The sequence below is a fragment of the Ranitomeya imitator genome, chromosome 6, assembly GCF_032444005.1.
Source record: "Ranitomeya imitator isolate aRanImi1 chromosome 6, aRanImi1.pri, whole genome shotgun sequence".
Lineage (NCBI taxonomy): Eukaryota > Metazoa > Chordata > Amphibia > Anura > Dendrobatidae > Ranitomeya > Ranitomeya imitator.
The window spans coordinates 333409625-333424150 of record NC_091287.1 but is presented as its reverse complement, the minus strand read 5'-3'; the positions used below and the strand labels follow the sequence as shown (position 1 = coordinate 333424150).

The following is a 14526-nucleotide window of genomic DNA, read 5'->3' as shown; positions in this document are numbered from 1 at the left end:
TATATATGTGTATAGCATTCTTTTTAGAATAGGCAATTTACATACCGGCAACATGGTGCCTAGGAATGTATTACTTGCACTCCTGAGACAGGACGCTTGTTAACGTTTATACATACGGCACACAATATAGGATGTGGAGATCTCGTTATTGGGATCCCCTAAATATGGCTTACCTACTGGACATGGCATATATAAAAATAGTGCTGAGACGCTGCTACACTGCAAATACCCCCCATTGTTATTGGTAAACATGGCATATATACATTGGCGTGAACACCCCATTCTAACCGTCTGGACCCCATTAATATGGCATGAGCTGCCTATAACACTAAAGGGCACAGACAAAATGGCGCAAATGCCAGATACTATTTAGGGCACTCGCCATTGGCCATATACAAGGGACATATTATATAATATAGATGCTTTATCATGGGGATCTCCCAAATATGGCATTTACAACTATTTATGTATTTGGCATACACAAGGTGGTGTGGACACCTTGTGATATATTTTTACTTTAGTGCCCACAGTGAATGGCATATATGGTACATACATAATGAGATCTGGACTTAATATAGACCATCTGGACTCCTCCAATATGGTGCCCGACACATAGGATACTATCAATACACAGAATATGGTAGGATTATCCTACACATATCCATTTGAGAGCGGGACTGGGCGGGTGGCCATGATGTACTCATGGCGCCATGGAGGGGGCGACATCTGCGCCCTGGTAAGTGACCGGAGTGGCTGGGGTGTTGTGCGCACTGTTTACATTGCTCTATGGGGATACTAGGCTCCGGGATAATGGTGGGCGGAAGTGACGCGCTCAAGATGGCGGCGGCACTTCCGGTAATGCGCATCTGCTGCCTGTGGTGACACTGTACTTCGGGAACATGGTGGGCGGAAGTGGCGCGTCCAATATGGTGGCGGCACTTCCGGTAATGCGCGCTCGCCGTTCAGGAACGCTATTGCGGGCGATGCGGCCGGGATCTGACATGGAACCAATTAGGGAGAGATGTATTTCAGCTGCACAGTAAGTACTTTTATAAGGGGGCTCTTTGGTCGGCGGTCAGGACTTACCTAAGCTGCAGACACAGCCAGAATCCTCCAGTTTTCTAGGATTTCCCAGCCACTGCGGGACCCATGTTATACGGACTTATATGCATACGGACTTGTATGGAGCATTTGGACTGTCCTGTGTAGGACTTTGAGGGGGCCCACTGGTACCTCTTCTGACTATATAACTCCCCTGATGATGCTCCCCCATCGGAGTTGAAACGCATAGGGAGAAGAGAGACATTTAGGGCTACACTTTGGTTGGTGGTTTCCCATAGCAGGGCTCACTTGGGGCCTGTCCTTGTTAGGACAGGAGTTCTTCTAAGGGTTTACAGGGAAGACAGTGGCGGTGTACCTTTCCCTACCCTTGGCCCATAGCAATCTGGAACCACCACCCTCATGGATTTTGAGGGATTTTTTCCATATGTCCGTCTGAATTGGTAAGAGTGATCCAATTTTTTATCTTGAGCACTGGTTCACTTGAGCACTTTTTGTTCTGTTGATGTATGTGTCTTATTAGGATCCGAGTTTTTACTTACATTTATTAAAAGTTATGTTTTAATTTAGTGGATATCCTCCATAGCTATTCCTATTTCTTGTGGGTGCCAACGCCTGCCCCGACCCTAATGTAGCCCTAACCCTAACCCTAGCCCCAACCCTAACCCTAGCCCCAACCCCAATTCCAACCCTAACCCTAGCCCTAACCTTGGCCCTAACCCTAGCCCTAGCCCAAACCCTAACCCTAGCCCTAACCCTAGCCCTAATCCTAGCCCTAACCCTAACCCTAGCCCTATCCCTAGCCCTAGACCTAAAGGGAAAATCGAAATAAATGCATTTTTTAAATTTTATTATTTTTCTCTAACTAAGGGGGTTGAAGGGGGGGTTGATTTACTTTTATAGTGGGTTTTTTAAGCTCATTTTTATGATTGGCAGCTGTCACACACTAAAAGACGCTTTTTATTGCAAAAAATAGTTTTTGCATCTCCACATTTTAAGAGCTATAATTTTTCCACATTTTGGTCCACAGAGTCATATGAGGTCTTGTTTTTTTTGTGGGACGAGTTAGCGTTTTTTATTGGTAACATTTTTGGGCATGTTACATTTTTTGATCGCTTTTTATTCCGATTTTTGTGAGGCAGAATGACCAAAAAACAGCTATTCATGAATTTCTTTTGTGGGGGGGGGTTTATACCGTTCCATGTTTGGTAAAATGGATAAAGCAGTTTTATTCTTCGGGTCAGTACGATTACAGCGATACCTCATTTATATCTTTTTTTATATTTTGGCGCTTTTAGACGATAAAAACTATTTTATAGAAAAAATATTTTTTTTTTGTATCGCTTTATTCTGAGGACCTTTTTTCGCTGATGATGCTGTATGACGGCTCGTTTTTTTGCGGGACAAGATGATGTTTTCAGTGGTACCATGGTTATTTATATCTGTCTTCTTGATCTCGTGTTATTTCACTTTTTGTTCGGCGGTATGATAATAAAGCGTTGTTTTTTGCCTTTTTTTTTTTTATACGGTGTTCACTGAAGGGGTTAACTAGTGGGACAGTTATATAGGTGGGGTCGTTATGGACACGGCGATACTAAATATGTGTACTTTTATTCTTTTTTTATTATTTAGATAAAGAAATGTATTTATGGGAACAATATATATTTTTTTTCTTTATTTAGGAATTATTTATTTATTCATTTTTTACACATCTAAATTTTTTTTTTACATTATGACATTGTCCCAGGGGGGAAAATCACACTATATTGACAGATTGCTGATCTGACACTTTGCAGAGCACTGTGTTAGATCAGAGATCTGATGTGCACTGCTGGAGGCTTACCAGCGCCTGCTCTCAGCAGGTGCTTGAAAGCCACCTCCCTACAGGACCCGGAAGTAGCCCCGTGGCCATTTTGGATCCTGGGCCTGCAGGGAGGAGATGCTCGTACAAGGTGACAACATCGCCTTGTACCGAGGTTCTCAGGGAAGCCCGCAGGGAGCTTCCCTATGCCCCCGGAACGCTGCGATCATGTTTGATCGCAGTGTTCAGGAGGTTAATGTGCCAGATGTCAGCTGTGATAGTCAGCTGACACCCATCCGCGATCGGCCACACTCCCCCCGTGAGTGCGGCCGATTGCATATGACGTACTATCCCGTCACTGGGAATTAAGTCCCAGGTCACCTCGACGGGATAGTACGTCATATGGGATTAAGGGGTTAATCTTGCTTAACTGTTCACAATAACAGTAATTTTGACCAAGGGGGCCCAAACTTTTACATACTACTGTATCCGGTGGAAGTGAGAAAGCAGCAGCTTCACCCAGGGGAGAGAGAAGTCAGCGTTGATTGGCTGCAGGGATCACGTGACATAATTCCTGGGAGAGCCAGTGCCAACAATGATGGAACGGCGGTGGCACCGGAGATTATGATTTTACAAGGTGGAAGCGTAGGGATTGAGAAGGGGTTGTCCGATAGTGGACAATCCCTTTAATATTCCAATGCCTGGTACAGCATAATGAAGCAGAAATAAATCAAATAATAAAAATAAAACTTTACAGCCCTTTATAAACTTAATACACTGTATCACATATCCATTTTCCACCCAATATAGGGCATATTTCTGAATGAAATGCACTCTGCCATGTTTGCTTATTCAGGATACAGTGTTGTCACACTCATTTAAATAGTATGAATGAGACGTAAAGGCTAACAATAAATATTTATTTTAATTTAACTTCTATTTAGAGTATGATGCTTAAAGCCTCAGGCCAACGGAGGTGCTGGCTTTTATTCTCTTCTCACAGAGACAGGCCAAGGTTATTCTATCGGCTTCCTCCTCCACCAGTATGATCTGCCTGAGAATGCTCGGAGTTTCACTAGACTGATTGTCTACACTCGGCCAACTTATTTTTTTTTTTTTTGCACTGGGGTTTGAGCCAAAGCTGTTTCGTGATCCTCCCACAGTTTAGTCAGTTAGTTGACCCGTGAGAAAATTGCAAGCAATAACCTGACTGTGCAATGCTGAAATCATAGAAGCCGCACTTTATTCCATATACATTCTTCAGCCATGTTTCCTGTGATCCCAGATAATACGCTTCATTCTTCTTTTGCCTTTTTGTATGTTTTTCATTCTGGCAATGCTGAAATGTGTAAAAATAAATATTATTTTCAGTTCATAGTGAGAAAATATATATCTCTGGAATAAGTCCAGTTAAAAAAAAGCCAAAAGACCTTTGGACAGAATTCCCGTGTAAAAATAGTAAACTGTTATAAGGATTAATTAAAGCATAACCGCCCTCTTACAAATAAATGTACATGGGAACATGAAACTAATTCCACGCAATGGTTCTCATTGGACAATTCTGAGAGATATCATAGAAGTCGTCACCTAAAGTAATATTCTAGATTTAAGGAGGCATTGTTTCATCAGATTGAGCCTGTTAAAGGGAACCTGTCAGCACAGTTTCATATATGGAAGTAGCATTATTTGACTCCTATACTAAATTTCTGATGTCTGGAAAAGGATCGCTAAAAAGCATTTTTATAAGGAGACTAGTGCCTATACAGCCATACCACTAGTGGAGCTCTATGTACATTGTACTCACAGGGGTTTCCTTTAAACCCATTATCAATCACCATATTTCCACCATAATAATGGGTGTACTCACCTACAATTCTGGTGACATTCCAGCGATTTCAGCACCTGCTCTCCCAGGGATTGCATGACATTATTGTGTCACTCAAGCCCTGCTGCCAATCAGAGGCCAATTCAATCTCACTTCCTTCAGACAAAACTGACACCCGGGAGAAGTAAGAGGGAGCTGCTTCTATCTGACTTCCTCAGCGTTAATTTCATTACTGGAAAGCTTGTAAGTGCTCATAAAATACATGTGGGGAAAGGAGAAAGAACCTCACTGACCATATGAGCTTATAATTTACAGGTGGTAAAAAGGACCCCACTAACCATAATGGCTTAGACTTCACAGGGGAGAGAGGACCCACTGACCATAAGAGCTTACAATTTACAGGTGGTAAAAAGGACCCCACTAACTATAATGGCTTAGACTTCATAGGGAAGAGGACCCACTGACTACAAAAGCTTATAATATACAGATGGTAAAAAGGACCCCACTAACTATAATGGCTTAGACTTCATAGGGAAGAGGACCCACTGACTACAAGAGCTTATAATATACAGATGGTAAAAAGGACCCCACTAGCCATAATGGCTTAGACTTCACAGGGGAGAGAGAACCTCACTGACCAAAGAGCTTACAATTTACAGGTAGTAAAAAGGAACCCAATAACCATAATGGCTTAGACTTCACAGGGGAGAGAGAACCTCACTGACCAGAAGAGTTTACAATTTACAGGTGGTAAAAAGGACCCCACTAACCATAAAGGCTTAGACTTCACAGGGGAGAGAGGACCCACTGACCATAAGATCTTACAATTTACAGGTGATTAAAAGGAACCCGTTGACCATAAGACCTCAAAATTTACAGTCGAGAGAAAGAGGAACCTGCTGATCATAAGAGGTTACATTTCACAGGTGAAATCCTGCGGCTTTTTCCAGACTCGTTTTTGTAAATCTGCAGGATTACCTGCGGAATTACCGCAGATTTACCGCATTTTTTTGCAGATTTTGTGCGGATTCCACCTGTGGTTTTACACCTGCAGATTCCTATTATGAAGCAGGTGTAAACCGCTGCTGAATCCGCACAAAGGGATAGGTACAACCATAGCCAGTATATGGATAGAAGTAAGATATAACACCAGACAGGAAGTATATATATATAAACGCCTTTATTAAATACAGATGGCAAATAAATGTATATTTTAAATACTCATAAAAAGTGCGCACAAGGACAAAAATTTATATTTACCGAGAAAAACAACAATTATTATAAAAATTTATTTTAAAGAATATGTAAAAAAATGGAAAAAATAGAAAAACTAGCTGACCCCAACAGTATTTTCATATAAGACCGAGGGTGTGGCTCCCACACAATGTATATAACTAAACAAAAATCTATATATATTTTATAGCAAAACAACAAATTATGATGAAAGTGCAGAGTAAAATAAGCGACACAGAAAATCCGTGTATATATATGCCAGACTGCACAGACCAAAGTGCAACGTGCCAAAATATATAAATGAGAAAAAAATGGGGGTAACAACACCAATATATCATGTGGTGAACAATACTAAAGTGCAAAATAGGTGTGCAAAAATTATTTCCAAGACAGGTGATAAAACAATCACACAGAGATGGTCTATCTGGTCTAACTGCCTGCTACGGTGTAAGCAAATAAGACAATGAAAGTGCCAAAGTGCAATATAGCCAAATATGGCAGAGAAGGTGCGCGGTATGATATTATATCTAATTAATATGAGCAAAAATGCTGCTAACTCTCTATTCAGGTGGGGGCAATAGAAGCCACTCAAGTCCGCAGATGGCCAAGAGAACCGCAGCAGCCTGAATAATCCTAACATGGAAAATAACAACAAGAGGAGCACACTATACCTCAATTAAATAGACCGGGTCAGCGGGGTCAGCCAAGTCCTCATACGAACGCACCTTGTGCGCACTTTTTATGAGTATTTAAAATATACATTTATTTGCCATCTGTATTTAATAAAGGCGTTTTATATATACTTCCTGTCTGGTGTTATATCTTACTTCTATCCATATACTGGCTATGGTTGTACCTATCCCTAGTTAAGTGGGTTCTCCACAAAATCTTCCACAGCGCACTGGTCACTTTCACAAGATTATTTATATCAATTATTGCCTACGCTGGCACGTGTATGTATACATAATACCATTGTGCCCTGTGGACTTGTCTGAATCCGCACAAAGAATTGACATGCTGTGGAATAAACAATGCTACGTTTCCTCGCATTTTTTCCACAGCATGTGCACTGCAGATTTTGTTTTCCATAGGTTTACATTGTACTGTAAACGCATGGAAAGGTGCTGCGAATCCGCAGCGGCCAATCCGCTGCGAATCCGCAGCAAAATCCGCAGTGTGTGCACATACCCTCAGGAAAGTGGACAGCCCAAGAATGCTAATTCTAAGTCTATGGGTGCTTGTAAAACATTGGACTGCACTCGGATGTCATCTGAATGCAGTTTGGTTTACGAGGAGAGACACAATAGAGAAGATGGAGAAATAAAGTGTTCCATCTTCTCCGCACCTGTTATGCGATGCTCACATTCAGATGACACTCGGATCAAACTCTGACAGGATTTGAGCTGAGTGTCATTAGCATAATTGGCCCGATTCTCTTGCATTAGAGAATATATGATCGTGTGAGTAAGCACTAAGGCAGTAGCGTAGCTACCGGGGTGGTAGACGGTGCGGGCGCCCCGGGCCCTGCGCTCTGAGGTGTCCCACCCAGAGCTAAGCTACTGCAACTGCATCGGCACGTGTACCACGCTGATACAGTTACATTCTGCCGCTATGGGCCCCTGAGCAGGCGGGCCCCCCGCTGTCATCGCAAGGTCAGCTGTATCAGCATCTAGCCAATTCAGCTGACCGCAGTGATGAGGGAAGGAGTGCTGTGCTGCGCTCCTTCTTCATTCATCCCCCACATCGTCTGACAGCGGGTGCAATGACGTCACCGTCTGGCGCCCACTGTCAGGAGATGAGAGGGAGTAGGGAGTGCCGCTGGAACAAGGAGGAAGAGAGGTATTTATTGTGTTTTTTTATGGGGGTGCTGGCTTATATACTGGATCTGCCTATGGGGGTGTGCTGCCTTACATACAGTATCTGCCTATGGGGGGTGCTGCCTTACATACAGGATCTGCCTATGTGGGGGTGCTGCCTTATATATAGGATCTGCCAATGGAGGTGCTGCCTTATATATAGGATCTGCCTATGGGGGTGCTGCCTTACATACAGGATGTGCCTATGGAAGGGTGCTGCCTTATATATAAGATCTGCCTATGGAGGTGATACCTTATATATAGGATCTGCCTATGGGGTGCTGCCTTACATACAGGATCTGCCTATGGGGGGGTGCTGCCTTATATATAGGATCTGCCTATGGGGGAGTGCTGCCTTATATATAGGATCTACCTATGGGGGAGTGCTGCCTTATATATAGGATCTGCCTATGGGAGGTGCTGCCTTACATACAGGATCTGCCTATGGGGGGTGCTGCCTTATATATCGGATCTGCCTATGGTTACTATGGGGGTGCTGCCTTACATACAGGATCTGCCTATGGGGGGTGCTGCCTTATATATAGGATCTGCCTATGGGGGGTGCTGCCTTGCATACAGGATCTACCTATGGGGGTGCTGCCTTATATATAGGATCTGCCTATGGGGGGTGCTGCCTTATATATAGGATCTGCCTATGGGAGGGCGCTGCCTTACATACAGGATCTGCCTATGAGGGGGTGTTGCCTTATATATAGGTTCTGCCTAGGTGGAGTGCTGCCTTATATATAGGATCTGCCTATGGGGGGTGCTGCCTTACATACATGATCTGCCTATGGGGGTGCTGCCTTATATATAGGATCTGTCTATGGTGCCTATGGGGGTGCTGCCTTACATACAGGATCTGCCTATGGTGCCTTTGGTGGTGATGCCTTTATATATAGGATCTGCCTTTGGGGGGTGCTGCCTTACATACAGGATCTGCCTATGGGGTGTGCTGCCTTATATACAGGATCTGCCTATTGATATATAATCGCCTTGTGTGCTTTGCGCTCTTTCTTCTCATCTTTTTACGTTTTGGTCGCGCATTGAGTAGCACCTGGCTAATTTGATTAATTTCATTGGATTAAGTGGTGCCCACTTCTTTCTTTCTATTTTCAGGTGCAATAATAGGGTCGCATACAGCAGCAGAGGATCGGGTATCGGGGTATCAGGCGCAGTAATAGGGACACATACGGCAGCAGAGGCTCAGTATTGGGATATCAGGTGCAGAAATAGGGTCACATACAGCAGCAGTGGCTCAGTATCCGGTATCAGGTGCAGTAATAGGGACAAATATGGCAGCAGCAGCAGCTCAGTATCGGGGTATCAGGTGCAGTAATAGGGACACATATGGCAGCAGCGGCTCAATATTGGGATATCAGGTGCAGTAATATGGACACATACGGCAGCAGAGGCTCAGTATTGGGGTATCAGGTGCAGTCATAGGGTCACATAGAGCAGCAGCGGCTCAGTATCGGGGTATCAGGTGCAGTAATAGGGACACATATGGCAGCAGCGGCTCAATATTGGGATATCAGGTGCAGTAATATGGACACATACGGCAGCAGAGGCTCAGTATTGGGGTATCAAGTGCAGTCATAGGGTCACATAGAGCAGCAGCGGCTCAGTATTGGGGTATCAGGTGCAGTCATAGGGTCATAGAGCAGCAGCGGCTTAGTATTGGGGTATCAGCAGGATGAGGGAATAGATGGTGATGGGCTGGTATGTGAGAAGTGAAACATGTCTGTTGTATTCTCTGCAGGTGAGTCGTGGCTGGAAGAAGTTGTCGTGTCGGTTTGGGCCAGATGGAAAAGACGGGAAAAGTGAACGATTCCATCAGAGAGAACATGTCACGCTCGCACCCAGACTGGTTGGCGCAGGTGTGCGGGGGGGTGGCCCCACTGGATCACAGACCAAACTTCCCTGGAAGGGGCGTAACTGAGTAGCTTCCTAGGTGTTTGCTGGAGCCTCTGATGGTGAGGTCAGACTTGTGCAATAGGAAGCTACCAGATACCACTCCAGGGTGGTGTCTGGCTGTGGCTGCTGATCCCACCAGGGAATGGAACATAGACAGGCAAGCCGGCACGGCTGGCACACGGGCACGGCTGGGACACAGGCAGGTGGACGGGTACAACAGAGACACTGGCAGGCGGGTACGGCTGGCTCTCTGGCAGGCAGGTACTACAGAGACACTGGCAGATGGGCACAGCTGGCTCTCTGGCAGGCAAGTGCGGGTGACGTGGCTCTCTGGCAGGACAGGAGGACAAGGCTGGTACACTGGAAGAACCAGTAGGGACTGGTCTGCAGGCTGGTATGTAAAACAGGTAAGAACCTGTTCAGACAGGAGGACTTAAGAATAAGTAGAGAAAGACCGCAAGAGCAGATGCAGAGCGAAAGCACAGGAGCTAGAGCCAAGAACAGAGACGCAGGAGGCGGAGCCAAGTGCAGAAACACAGGAGGCGGAGCCAAGAGCAGGAGGCGAAGCCAAGTGCGGAAACGCAGGAAGCGAAGCCAAATGCAGAAACACAGGAGGCAGAGCCAAGAGCAGGAGGCGGAGCCAAGTGCAGAAATGCAGCAGGCGGAGGAGACGTAGAACCGCAAGGAGCGGAGCCAGGTAGAACCGCAAGGAGCAGAGCCACAGAGCAAAGCCACAGAGTGCAGAGCAAGGTCAGAGTGCAGAGCAAAGTTACAGAGAGCAGAGCTGAGAGCAAAGCCACAGAGTACAGAGCTGAGAGCAAAGCCACAGTGTGCAGAGCTGAGAGCAAAGCCACAGAGTGCAGAGCCCAGAGCAAAACCACAGAGATCAGAGCAAGGTCACAGAATGTAGAGCAAGGAGCAAAGCAAGGTCGCAGAGAGCAGAGCCAAAAGCAGAGCAAAGCAAGACACAGAGTACGCACAGCAGGGAAAGGAAACCAAGGCAGGGATATAAACAGACACAGGAACAGGACTAGGCTAAGACAAAGTCAGGAACAGGAAAGGCTCAGAGACATGAACACAAGCCAGGGTTGAACGCCCCTCTGGGTGGCGGACATAGGCCAGGGTACGAGGCCCCACTGGATGGCAAACACAGGACATAGACCAGGGTACAATGCCACCCTGGGTGGCGGACATAAGAGTAACAGAGACAGGGCCTGGCACCTCAGCAGCTAAAAACTGACTGAGGGAGTAAGTTGCACAGGCCTCCTCCAATGGGTGGGGAAGTCTTAAATACAGGAAGCCTCATGGCAATTGGCCGGGGACACCTTAGCAAGGTGCACACCGTCTCAATAAGACACAGGAGTTTCCAGCGCCGCCCCCCTATGTACACAGACAAAGCATGCACAGAGCAAGCAGCAGATATGAGGCACACAGCATAGAGCTGGCAGCAGAGAGAAGTCACAACAAGGCCTAGAGAAATTAGTGAGTTTGAGTGTAATGCAGGTGGGGGATGGGAGGCCATGCAGCGATGCCAGCAGGGTTGTTGCAGAATGTCAGCGGTAAGTCATTATTTGTAACTGTACTGTGATCTCTTATATGTTCTGTAGGTCTGGTATCTACCACTGACCATATGGCGGTAATATCCATATTGGTCTTTATATAGAGATTATTTTCAGTAATAGCGTGGTCATCTGCTGAGGTTCTCCTCCGCTATTAGGGCGCGTCACCCAGTTGTTATCAAGGCTACCTGGTTAGGGGCCCACTCAGAAGCTTCGCCACCCCTGAACCAAAACCCTAGCTACGCCTCTGACTAAAGGCAAATATTCCTTTCTCAAATTGTCACCTGAGAAAACATCTCAACTCCCTCAAACCCATACTTTTCTCTTTCCTTGCAAGCACTCTTTCTCTCAGCCTTGAGTGGCACATTTTTGAAAGGCATTGTGTCTCATTTACTAAAATTGAAGGAATGAGACTGGAGAAAAAAATCCTTTGTGCTCTGTCAGCCAAGGAGATTTACTTCTACTCCTGTCACACACTTCTACTTGGCTCATGGAGGTATGTGTGCTTATGATACTAGTTTTCTGTCAGTTGAGATAAAGGTCTAAGGAGTTGCGTTTTTTAAGACTACAGCCCATCCTGACACATGACTAAGATGGGCTGCGGCTCGAATGAGTCAACTTGGGCCACTTTATTACATTCTTTGAGAAATGATAAATGAGGCCGATTGAATTACATAACTTAAGCAATATGTGTCATTACAATGTTCAATGTAATGTATTATTGGTCAAAACCCTTTGCGACCACAACAGATTAAACAGATTTTCTAATTGGGTGGTACAATAACAGGAATTTCTAGTGTTTCTTCATTTTTTGGAAAGCTGGAGGCCGGAATATCTGATCAGCAGTATTGATACATGTAACTTTCCTCATTTAATTAGGTAGAAATCAGGAAATGATGAATTGGAAAAAGATATCATTATAGTAGCCTGGAAAATTCTGAATCAAGTGACATCAAGTGACTTGGCTTCCTTTAGTATTTGTATTGCCTCACTGCTTCATGGAAAATGTAAAAATAATGAGGAAAAAATGAGAACTGATCAATGCTGGTTTATTATCACATAGGATGGGTGTCACGTCGCTGTCGCTTCCATACTCCGCACCCTGTCATACTTACCTGTCCTTGACGTTCCGGAGCGTGTCCTCCTCTGCTGCGTCTTCCTCTTAGCTGTCCGTCGGGCGCACATGCATGCCAGGTTCAGCTCTGCGCATGCGCACTACTAACTTACCTGCTGGCGCTTTTCTTCTTCCTCTCTTTCACCCTGGAGGACTGTCACCCTGAAGTGCTGCATTCGGCTGGAATATTAATCTGTTCCCGTCCACTCTTCCTTGCCTGGTGATAATTTGTTTCTTCGAATGCTCTTGGCCGCATGCTTGTCTTGGTGTTCTCCTGTGCCTAACCTTGCTTCATCTTTGGTTTCTTCCAGAGTCAGTTCCTGTATTTCTGCAGCCCCGTGTCTCCTCGTGACCCTGCTGTCCTGGTGCCCCTGCAGCCCTGGATCTCACTCATCCCATGGCTCGCAGTCTCAGTATCCTTGCAGCTTCGTACCGCAGCCCTCTCGTGACTCTGCAGTCCCATTGTCTCTGCAGTCCAGTGTCTCAGTCTTCCCGTGTCTCTGCAGTCTCAGTATCCTTATAGTTCTGTGTCTCAGCCATCCAGTGTCTCCGCAGACCCTGTATCTCTGCGGTTCTGTGTCTCTGCCCATCTCGCCACTCTGGTGTCTCTTCCGTTTCCTCTGGTTCCTCGCCTCCATTTTGTCTCTTTGTCTGTCTTGGTCCTCCTGCTTCCGTGGCGATAGTCTTTCATGGGCCTGCCCCTAACTCTCCCTGTATAGGGGGCAGTCCATCTGGTCAGCTCGTCCGTGAGGGGATTGTCATCACGGTCCAGAGGGTCCACAAATTCATTTCTCTTGTAGAATAGTCACAATGGGTCTAGACTGGCAGATGGTCCACTGTTGGATAGAATTATTGATCATCATTAGTGATGAGCGAGTGTACTCGTTACTTGGGTTTTCCCGAGTATGCTCAGGTGGTCTTCGAGTATTTTGGCGTGCTCGGAGATTTAGTTTATGTCGATGCGGCTGCTAGACAGCTTGAATACATGTGGGGGTTGCCTGTTTGTTAGGGAATGTACTCAGGCTGTCTATCAGCAACAAATCATGCAGCTGCAGGGAGGAAAACTAAATCTCCGAGCATGCCGAAATACTCGGAGATCACCCGAGCATGCTCGGAAAAACCCGACAACGAGTACACTCGCTCATCACTACTAGTCATCATAATCTTGCCTCATTAGACATGATCTGACATGAAAAGTCAAGGATAGGCCATATGATTCAGGATCATTGAGCCAGATATCATGGTCATTACCAGGCATAAAATGGTCAACAGCATACTGTAGAATCACAATCAGTTGAATGACAGTAAACACATTATTACGTATTTGGACATTATGATCTCAAAATTACAGTTTGCTTGTTGAGCATCTCATTTCAAAGACACAGACAGTATGATGGAGATGTCTTTTCTACTCCAACTTCATCCATTCTATTTGGACAACTTTCCAAAAGATTTTCAAGCATGGATCCTGAACAAGCCCTGGCATTCTACTGGTGTTTCTGTTCAAGATCCAAGTGTAATGTTAGCGCTGCTGCCTCTTCAATGTTTATATTGCTCCATCTACCTGTATATCATCTACAGTGGGGCAAGAAAGTATTTAGTCAGTCAGCAATAGTGCAAGTTCCACCACTTAAAAAGATGAGAGGCGTCTGTAATTTACATCATAGGTAGACCTCAACTATGGGAGACAAACTGAGAAAAAAAATCCAGAAAATCACATTGTCTGTTTTTTTATCATTTTTTTTGCATTTTATGGTGGAAAATAAGTATTTGGTCAGAAACAAACAATCAAGATTTCTGGCTCTCACAGACCTGTAACTTCTTCTTTAAGAGTCTCATCTTTCCTCCACTCATTACCTGTAGTAATGGCACCTGTTTAAACTTGTTATCAGTATAAAAAGACACCTGTGCACACCCTCAAACAGTCTGACTCCAAACTCCACTATGGTGAAGACCAAAGAGCTGTCAAAGGACACCAGAAACAAAATTGTAGCCCTGCACCAGGCTGGGAAGACTGAATCTGCAATAGCCAACCAGCTTGGAGTGAAGAAATCAACAGTGGGAGCAATAATTAGAAAATGGAAGACATACAAGACCACTGATAATCTCCCTCGATCTGGGGCTCCACGCAAAATCCCACCCCGTGGGGTCAGAATGATCAC

At 45.2% G+C, this 14526-nt stretch overlaps 1 long non-coding RNA gene across 2 annotated transcripts in view; it reads right to left on the bottom strand.

Annotated features, from left to right (window-relative positions):
- The window catches only part of LOC138641402 (uncharacterized), a 234709-nt gene that overhangs the window by 154505 nt on the left and 65678 nt on the right, over window positions 1-14526 (bottom strand). Inside the window, exon 3 of one of the 2 annotated variants that reach the window (XR_011313820.1) lies at window positions 4105-4199. The exons of the other annotated variant lie outside the window; for it this stretch is intronic. This is a non-coding gene — a long non-coding RNA (uncharacterized lncRNA). Of the gene's footprint in view, window positions 1-4104; window positions 4200-14526 lie in introns of those variants that run through there. 2 annotated transcript variants of the gene reach the window in all.